At 38.1% G+C, this 7,702-nt stretch overlaps 1 pseudogene across 1 annotated transcript; it reads right to left on the minus strand.

Annotated features, from left to right (window-relative positions):
- Nucleotides 1-3,810: 3,810 nt before the first annotated feature.
- LOC308424694 (dnaJ homolog subfamily A member 1-like) lies at nt 3,811-5,010 on the minus strand (annotated as a pseudogene). Its single transcript has one exon. The product of its transcript is annotated as a dnaJ homolog subfamily A member 1-like (transcript).
- Between the last annotated feature and the right edge of the window lie 2,692 nt (nt 5,011-7,702).

Raw genomic sequence — 7,702 nt, forward strand, 5'->3', positions numbered from 1 at the left:
CGGGTAGACAGGTGGAAGCCTTACAAAAGAAGCACAAAAATTCCTTAAAGAAATAGAGCAAAACACAACCACAGAGGGGAAGTGATTGAATAAAACCTCCCAGGATCTAAAAATGGAAAGAAAAACAATAAAGAAATTACAAAGGAGACAACCCTAAAGATAGAAGACCTAAGAATGAGATCAGGGGCCATAGATACAAACATTACCAACAGAATACAAGAGATAGAAGAGAAAATGTCAGGTGCAGAAGATAGCATAGAAAACATTGATATAGCAGTCAAAGAAAAATGCAAAGTGCAGAAAGCTCCTACCCAAAATCATCCAGGAAATACAGGGCACAATGAAAAGACCAAATCTAAGGATAATAGGTATAGAACAGAGGAAAGATTCCCAAATTAAAGGGTCAGTCAATATCTTCAACAAAATTAAGAAAACATCTGTAACCTAAAGACAAGATGCCCATAAACACATAAGAAACCTACAGAATCCCAAATAAATTGGACCAGAAAAGAAATTCCTCCAGTCACGTAATAGTCAAAACACCAAATGCACAAAAACAAAAAAAGAATATGAAAGGCAGTGAGGGAAAAGACCAAGTACCATATAACAGCGACCTGTATATTTATCTTTCTTTTTAAAAATAAAGTTGTTCAATTTAAAAAACAAAAAAGAATTACACCAAATGTCTCACCAGAGACTCTAAAAGCCAGATGTTCCTGGGCAGATAACATGCAGACCCTAAGAGAACACAGATGCCAGCCCACGTTAGTATACCCAGCAAAACTCTCAATTACCATTGATAAAGAACCCAAGATATTCAATGAAAAATCCAAATTTCCACTAATCCAGCCCCACAAAAGATAATAGATGAAAAACTCCAAAGCAAGGAGGGAAATTATATTCAAGAAAAGCAAGAAAGTAATCCTCATTCAACACACCCAAAAGAAGACACCCACACAAAAATAATTCTATCACTAAAAACAAATAACAGAAAGCAACAATCACTTTTCCTTAATATCTCTTAACATTAATGATCTCAAATTCCCAATAAAATGACATAGACTAAAAGACTGGATATGTAAACGGGATCCACCATTTTGCTGCATAAACAAAACACACCTCGGGAGAAAGAAATTAGGGAAAAGATATCCTTCACAATAGTCACAATTAAATATGAAATACCTTGGTGTGACTCTAGCTAAGCAAGTGAAGGACCTGTATGACAAGAACTTCAAACCTCTAAAGAAGGAAATTGAGGAAGATCTCAGAAAATGGAAAGATCTCCCATGTTCATGGATTGGAAGGATCAACATTTTAAAACTGGCCATTTTTCCAAAAGCAATCTACAGATTCAATGCAATCCCCATCAAAATACCAAACCAATTCTTCATTGAACTGGAAAGAGCAATGTGTAATTTCATCTGGAATAGCAAAAGACCATGAATAGCAAAATCCATCCTCAACAACAAGAAAACATCTGTGGGAATCACTATCCCTGACCTCAAGCTATATTACAAGGCAATTGTGCTAAAATATGCATGGTACTGGTACAGAGATAGGCAAGTGAATCCTTGGGGTAGAATAGAAGATCCAGAAATGAGTCCTCACATATACGGTCACCTGATTTTTGACAAAGAAGCTGCAAACATTCAAGAGAAAAAAGACAGCCTCTTCAACAAATGGTGTTGGTCCAACTGGCACTCAGTATGCAGAAGAATGAAAATAGACCCTTTCTTATCTTCTTGTACAAAGCTCAAGTGCAAGTGGATCAAAGATCTCCACATTAAACCAGGTACACTGAAACTATTAGATGAGAAAGTAGGGAAAACCTTAGAACACATAGGCACAAGAGAAAATTTTCTGAACAGAACACCAATGGCTCAACCTCTAAGGTCAAATATCATCAAATGGGACTTAATGAGATTGCAAAGTTGCTGTAAGGCTAGGGACACTGTCAAGAAAACAAAATGGCAGCCAACAGATTGGGGAAAGATCTTTACCAACACCACATCAGGTAGAGACCTAATATCCAAGGTATACAAAGAACTCAAGAAGCTAGACACCAGAGAACCAAACAATCTTTTTTTAAAAATGGGGTACAGAGCTAAACAAAATGTTCTCAATTGAGGAATATCTAATGGCTGAGAAGCATCTAAGGAAGTGCTCGACATCATTAGCCATCAGGGAAATGCAAACCCAAACAATACTGAGATTCCACCTCACACCAGTCAGATTGGCCAAGATCCAAAATTGAGATGACAGCAGATGCTGGCAAGGATATGAAGAAAGAGAAACACTTCTCCACTGTTGGTGGGGTTGTAAACTGGTACAACCACTCTGGAAATCAATCTGGCCGTTTCTCAGAAAATTGGACATAGTACTACCTGAAGACCCATTTATTCCACTTCTGGGCATATAACCCAAAGAAGCTCCAACATACAACAAAGACACATGCACCACAATGTTCATAGCAGCTTTATTTATAATAGCCAGAAGCTGGAAAGAACCCAGATGTCCTTCCGTAGATGAATGGATACAAAATTGTGGTACATTTACACAATGGAGTACTACTCAGCCATCAGAAACAATGACTTTATGAAATTCTTAAGAAAATGGATGCATCTAGAGAATATCATCCTGAGTGAGATAACCCAGTCACAAAAGAACAGACATAATATGCAGTCACTGATAATTGGATACTAACCCTAGAAATCTCTGAACATTCCAGAAACAACTCACAGACTATATGAAGTTCAAGAAAAGAAAAAAAAGAAAAGAAAAAAACCATTATGCTTAATCCTTACACACCATGAAAATTTTGACTAATTCCAGGTTATACCCTGTTTTACATGTACTTTATACTCATTGTATCTAGCAAGATCTTTTTTTTTCACTTTGTAATCAGCGTATTAGACAGTCATACATTTCACTAACTACTTAAATTCTGATATCCAGCTGTAAGCATGTGACTTGAACACATACAATAACCTAGTCATAACTTGCTATACTACCAACATTAAACTGCAGTTATGTCGGAGCCCAAGTTGAATAGAAAGGCTGTGACAGACCTAAGAAACACCTTTCCTGGATTATACATGCAAATCAACTCTCCACATACATTTATCATCACTTTATAAGTTATTTGGGCTTTGGAAGTCACTATACCCAAGCAAGGGCTTATAGTTTGAGAAGGGGAAAAGGGTGATCATGTTTTGTTTATAGATATATATTTAAAATGGCACAGCAAAAGGGAATGCAATCTGCAGGAGCAAGCCCTTAAGCAGTAGCTTATGATATACTTCTTTAGGAATGTATCATTTCTATCAACTAATAACACAGGCAAAATGTAGTATGCCACCTTTAGTAATGGCTGAGGCAATACAAAGGCATCAATCACAATTAGTTTACATCATACAACTAGACCAACATGTAACTGTTTTCTTTTGATTACCAGTTAAATACAGAATTTTAATTCCATAGCTTAACAATGAAGGATCACACAACACGTACCTAGCATGTCAGTCTAATGTACACAACTATTATCAGTTACACAAGTTATGGCCTAACAGATGCTAGGGAACTTCCTAAAGTAGTTTTTATAGGCATTAATTTTCATCTTGAACATTAAAGTCATCATACATACAGGGCAAAATCAGAGCTTTTATATTTGTGTTTATTCTTCATTTAACGTTTAAAACACTACTATAGTTGAATATTGAAACAAAAACAATAGCCAAGCAGTGAGCATATTATCATTACAATCCTTCCCACATTCACTACTGCACACAGAATGTCAAAGTGACTGGCCTATTAAGAGGTCTGACACTGAATGCCACCTCTGGGGTGATGTTCATCATCCTCATACGCTTCTCCATTATAGTGGCGCCGTCTTTCCTGATTTGGATCAAAGTCTACCAGTTCTACCTGATCCATTTCATCAGTTTCTTCCACTTCCTTCCTTTCAGGAAGGAGCTTTTCCAGCAAAGACAGTTTATCGGGAGAGAGAAAGCCATTTCAGGAAAGTTTACCTTAAACTCAATGACTAGACATCCCTTTTCATATGGCCGACGAAATATAGGCATACCTTCATTTAGCACACATTTTATATCCCCATGCTTGACAATCTGACCTAGATGAGAGGTGATGACTATAGTTCGGTTGTCAAGAGTAGATATTGGCTTCTGGAAGCCACACAGTGCTTCCACCAGCTGTATGTCCATACACATGGAAAGGTCTTCTTCTCACCTTGTAAAAACAGCATGGTCCTTCTGATCTAACACAATGATAATATCTCCTGGCTCCAGTCCTGGTTCTTGGTCTCCTTCACCATGGAATGTTATCTTTTGACGATCTTTCATACCTTTATCAATATGAACTTCTAAAATTTACTTCTCTCGAACTATCTTTCTTCCATTGCAGCTTTTACATCTGTCTTTAGGACTGATGCCTTCGCCATGACCCTGGCACTCCCTGCACACTGACTGAATTTGCTGAACCATTCCTGATCCAATCTGATGAATCCTTATCTGCATGCCTGTCCCCCGGCAGTTGGGACAGCACTCTACCACTCCTTTCTTACCACCTCGGCCTTCACATTTGTCACAAATTACATTCTTTTTCAGAGCCAGTTTTCTTGTTGCACCATTATATACGTCTTCTGAGGTCACTGAGAGCTGATGCACAACATTTTACCTCTCCTTTCTCTTTGCATTCTTCCTCCTCCTCCAAAGAACATGTCAAAGATATCCATGGGCAAGCCAAAACCACCACCTGCTCGGCCCTCTTTAATGGCCTGCTCACCTCCTTTATCATATAATTCCTTTTTTGGAATCAGCAAGAACTTCATAAGCTTGAGACATCTGTTTAAACTTTTCTCCTTCATTTGGATTCTTATCAGGGTGGTACTTCAAGGCCAATTTTCTATAATTGAAAAGAATTCTTTTTCAATTCTTCCTGGGTGGCATTGGGGTTGACCCCCAGAACATCATAGTAAGTGGTTTGTTTCACCATTTTTTACATCCGGTGAGCCGGCCAGCGCCGGAGAGCAGAAAGAGGACCGTAGCACAGCGCAGCTCCGCCAGACAAGGCTCCCCCACCACCCACCGAGCGTTCTGGAAAGTTCCCACTAGCAAGATCTGTAAGTAGTAAGATCTTAATGCACACTATCAAACCTTAAAAAAAAAAAAAAAAAACCAAGCACTGACAAAAATGTATTCTTATACTTTTATTCAAAAATGCTTGAAATTTGTACATTTATCTTTGTTTTTTAAAATAAAGTTGTTCAATAAAAAAAGAACAAAATATACTTGTTGCAACTCTAAAAGAAAAAATAAATAAATAAAAGAAAGAAAGAAAGAAAAGAAAACGCACCTCCATGACAAAGGCAGACACTACCTCAAAGGGGGGAAAAAAACTGGATTAGAATAGCTGGAGTAGCCATTCTAATATAAATAAAATCAACTTTCAGCCAAAGTATAACAGAAAATATGAAGAAAGACACATCATACTCATCAAATAAAAATCTACCAAAATTTTCAATTCTTCAATTCATCTATGCTCCAAATGCATGGACACCCACATTCATAAAAGAAACTCTACCAAAGCTCAAAGCACACATTGTACCTCACACAATAAGAGTGGAAGACTTCAACACCCCACTCTTATCAATGGACAGATCATGGAAACAGAAACAAAATGGAGACACGGTAAAAGTAACCAAAGTTATGAACCAAATAGATTTAACAAATATCTTTAGAACATTTTATTCTAAAACAAAAAAATGTACTTTATGCTCAACACTTCATGGTACCTTCTCCAAAATTGACCAAATTGGTCACAAAACAGGCTTTGTGCTGTTTTCATTTACTGCAAGGTTTTTTATAATAAATGTTTTTTATCCAAAAGAATGAATACTGAACTTATGTTATGCCCACATATAAATGTAGATTTCACCCCTTGCCGGGCTGTGGGACTGTGGGTTGTAAAAGGTATCTTGATTCCAGGTCCCAAGAGGTCAAAGCCCAGGGGAACCTAAGGGAAGGTAATAAGCTTCCTAAATTCCTAGGAGATCAGGTCTCTCTCACATAGCTACAGTCCCTGCCACCCCCCAACTCCCTGTAGAGAAGTTTGAGACAGATCAGCCATGTAGGGCAACGCCCCAAATTCCTCCTTCACAGGTAAGAATGTGACCATAGGTCACCTAGGCTCAAGACAGACCAGTCAAATAAAAGCAGGACCACAACCCCAAATATGTAAATGAGTTATGCAGGCCAAGCCAATAGAAAGTAGCTGTTGTCAGACCCTGACCGATTCCAAAACTGTATATTAGAATTCTATCCAGAAGGAATAAAGGTGTGCAGGAATTACTCCATTATCTGAGAACTTCTGTCATAAGAACTGTAACACCTCCGCTTGAGAAGAGATCTGCTCTCCCGAAATCATTGCTGGAAGCTCCCTTACACCCCTCACCAGCTAGTCAGTCTCCTGCTGGCTCAGCCCAGCACCTGGAGCACCTGAAGCATCAGTGATTGAAACTTGGAGGTGGGACAGCAACAGCAGTAGAGGCAGAGAAATCAGCTCCACCTTCCTGCCTGAGCTCTCTCCCCTTTACCTGAACCTGTGCTCATAGCCAGATCAGAGATCTCAGTGTGAGTCCTCCCCCACTAGGCCCACAACCCCTCATCACAAAATCTTCTCGTTGCTAATGATCATTATAGAAAAATCACAACTGGTCCAAATGCAAAGATCTACTAATTGTGGGGTGCCTATCTTCAATTGATACACACACAGTCTACTCCTTTACCTAAGGATCAGGGGACATCATAGGGAAAAAAAAAACGGAAGAAAAATTGTAAGATTCAGTTGATCAGGGAGGCTGTCCTGAGATGCTGTCTCCTAGAAGTTACAGTACACCCACAATACCTCAACAGTATGGCTGCATAACAAGACCTTGACAAGGACAACACCAATAGACATGCCAACATGGAAGGGAAAACTCTCACAGGACCCCACCCATACAGAAACCAGAGCCAAATAATTAACCCTGGAAAACACACAAGCAACAATAAACAAACTTAACAGCTTGTACTTATATATTTATGCCTTTTTATGTATGTGTAAATAATAACCAAAGAAAAGGTGGCCAAGGATTTCAGAGGGAGTTAAGGTGGGGCATGAGAGGAAGTGGAAGGAGGAGACATGGGAAGTTTGGAGGAAGGAAAAGAAATGAGGAAATTGGAGTTATTCTTAAATGAATATATTTTTCACAAGAGAAAGCTGTAAATATTTAATCTTTTAATCTTTGAAGAGCCTAAATTTTTCATCTTGAGGATAAAGATGTTGGAGTTGATCTTTTCTACAGTCTCCCCCATATTTAGAATTCCTTTAGTAAACCTGAAGAGCTGAATTGTTGAGAAAAGGGAGAAAGCAGCAAATGTTGCCTAACCTTAAATGTTTAGTTCTATTAAACCTAAGATGGCTCCCCGTTCTCTTCTCTTAAATGTGAAATATTTGAGGGCACTTTAAAGCTGACACATAAAGTTGGCTTTTAACTACTGAGAAGAAGAAAATCATTTCTTTTACTAAAGTATATGAGCCAAAATTAAAAAATACATTGTAAGTGATATAAATATTGTCATAAACCTATCAAGCTTTTAATATTTCAGAGGATGAGATCTGACAAGATAATTACACATGATTTTTA

Source organism: Micromys minutus, assembly GCF_963924665.1.
Source record: "Micromys minutus genome assembly, chromosome: 9".
Lineage (NCBI taxonomy): Eukaryota > Metazoa > Chordata > Mammalia > Rodentia > Muridae > Micromys > Micromys minutus.